Source organism: Marmota marmota, unplaced genomic scaffold (genome assembly GCF_001458135.2).
Source record: "Marmota marmota marmota unplaced genomic scaffold, marMar, whole genome shotgun sequence".
Lineage (NCBI taxonomy): Eukaryota > Metazoa > Chordata > Mammalia > Rodentia > Sciuridae > Marmota > Marmota marmota.
Genome location: NW_026000142.1, coordinates 3,156,732 through 3,159,557, shown reverse-complemented (window position 1 = coordinate 3,159,557; position 2,826 = coordinate 3,156,732). Strand labels below are relative to the sequence as shown.

Here is a 2,826-nt window from a genome sequence, read left to right as displayed (position 1 = left end):
TGGGGAACACCTCAATGTCCAAACAACAACAAGCATGGAACATTGATTTCTGCTAGTGTGTTTCAAAGGAGGACATGTGCTTTGAAGTGAATCAAATCATTCCTTATCTAATAATTAGGTCTTTTTGTCCCATTTTATTATTTATTTCCAACCTTATCTTATTACCATAAAAGAACGTGACCTATAATTGTCTAGTCATGGGCTTTTCAGTGGCCAATTACATAATGTATACATTTTGACTAAAAAATGTGATTTCTCTATTTGTATTATATATGGTTTTACATGCCTACCCCAAACATATATACATGTATACATGTAATCTTGCTTATTGAATGGATTATTAATATCTTTGAGATAATAACCCATGTTCTGCCACCTACATTAAATCAATTCAATACAAATGTTTGTAATCATATTATTTTTTTATATCTAGGATGACTTCATTTTTGTAGGCTTATGTTCTGTGTTTACTACATATAGGCTTATGGCTAACAGATGGTTACCAGCCTGAGTTGGGATCAGGTTCATGTTTCATGGAGTTGCAGAATAAATGCCGCAAACACCAAGGCAAGCAGGCGAGCAGGGATTCTAATAAAAAGGAAAGTAAGAGAAAGACTTAGAACTCCAGGTGCACTGCACCTGGGAGGGGACAGAGTGCCATTTAAATGTTATGGTATTTCTTCTTCTTCTTTTTTTTTCATTTTAGCAGTTTTTAATGCAAGTTGTAAATATGGTTATTACTTTATACCTGCATCTTCTCAATTGTTTCTTCTTTATATTTGCCCTTTTCCTTTCTTACTTGGTGAGACTTGGCCTTCCTTTCCAGGATCTTTTTGTGGTCTTTGTCCAGTTTTGGCTTGGTGACAACCACCTTGCTGGGGCGAATGCCCACATGGACAGTTGTGCCACTTCTCTTTTCCCGCTGCACCGGTTCCATATAGACATATCTTCCCGTAAACCTGGATCACTTTGCCAATCTGATGACTTTTACAGTGTCCTTGCACAACCTGGATTTCATTATCATTTCAGATGGGCATAGATTGAACTTTGTACTTCTGTCTCAGCTCTTTGGAAAGAGGGGAGGACATAATCTTCCTGAGAATGTGTGAGGTGCATTGAAATGCCTTTTACAGTTCACGTTTCGGTCAGAAGTCACAAAAGAATTGGACTTGATTTTGGCTGCTGCAGCTTCAGCAATGGTCCCAAAAGGGAAAAGTGGCATTCCTTCTTTTAAAGGGTCATAAGGAGAAGTTGATAAGCTCCTTTTGGTTGGTTTTTGATATTTCAATTGTCCCCCTGTGGGTGAGGGCTGGATATGGATTATGCTGTCACTTTCTGTGAGATAGAAATGTATGTCTTTTTTTTTTTATTTTTGAGAAACAGGGACTGTCTTGTAACATGTCAGAGCATGTTAAAGTGGCTGTCCTTGTGCTTGCCCTCTTGTCAACCTTAACTGTCCCTTCCCTACTCTCCACTATGAATCCCTTTCTATCTCAATATCATAATCATAAATTATGACATCATTTAAAACGTAATATGTTTAGACTATTCATATTGGTCTAGATTTGTATGTGTTAGTAATTGTAGGTACCCTCCACAAAGTAGAAGTAGATTCAAGTTACAGCACTTTGCCTGAGAAGGTCCCTCCAATCTACAGCTGATGAATGCCTTAAGAAGACTCAGGTGAACTCTCAGGCAACAGAACTCTCAGTTGAGGGGTGAATGCAGGACTGAATGGAACTTGGGCCTAAAGAGATTACTCCTAAGGTAGAAGGCTGGTGGACTCATCAGTGTCTTATGTTACCTTCACGCAGTGGTAGAGGTGTATTCATGCAATATTATAAGTCATTTCATACCCTAATAGTTCATTAAATCAGTGGAATACTAATTCTAACATTGATGCTGATTAATAAACTCAGTAATGAGGATCCAGATAGCAGTCCTTCAAGCACTGATGGTATTGAGTTAGGAGTGCTGACTTTTGATGTAGATGATATAAAGGCTTGTTCACCATTTCTGGAGTGTGGATTTGTCATTAGCATCCTTGAAAAGTTAATTAACAGTCATACTTACATAATGTCCATGTTCACAAATATATAATGCATCTGTGCTAACATGGTTTTAAGAAATTACATCCAATATATCAAGAGAGGCTTCTAGCATGCTAGATTTAGAGACGATCCAGATAAATATGTCATTTCAGCATTTACCTCACCACGCTCTTTCCATGAGCTTAACTACTTGCAGAACCATCTGAATGTCACACTCATATCCAATGCAGGCTGCCTGGTCTCTACCCAACAAAGGCTAAAGATTATCCTTCTACATTGGTCATTTTCTTTTCTTACCAAGGAAGACTGAAAAATGACTTCCCTTGTGTCACTGAAAATATCAAGGGTTTTGTGTATCAAGATCATCATTGAAGCTTAAAGGAAGATGGTCTTAAAACCAAGAGCTCTGTCCAAAGTCTGAACTGGAAGGACATAAGCTCCTTATTTTTCACCTGTGAGAAGGTCTTTGGAGGCCCTTGACTAAAATGGACCAACTCAGCCCACATTCACTGCCAGATGTCATCTGGACACATACCTCCCAGAGTCAGTGCCAAATTACTCCAACCTCTTGCCAAATATTTCAAAACCTCTATAGCACTGTTTTGTTTCTGAGCAGCCATCTACCAAGCAATTTTAAAATGTAGCCACTTATATCATTTTTGAAATGTTTACTGAAAAAAAAATGTGAGCAAAGAGGTGAAATGTAAGTGGGTACAGAAGCAGACTCATGTCCTAGAAAGCACTCACTCCCCCACGGTTCTTTCTGCATGAGAAT

The 2,826-nt window shown here is 38.3% G+C and overlaps 1 pseudogene; it reads right to left on the bottom strand.

Moving 5' to 3' along the window:
- Window positions 1–715: 715 nt before the first annotated feature.
- On the bottom strand, window positions 716–1,222 carry LOC107144393 (annotated as a pseudogene).
- Window positions 1,223–2,826: the final 1,604 nt, after the last annotated feature.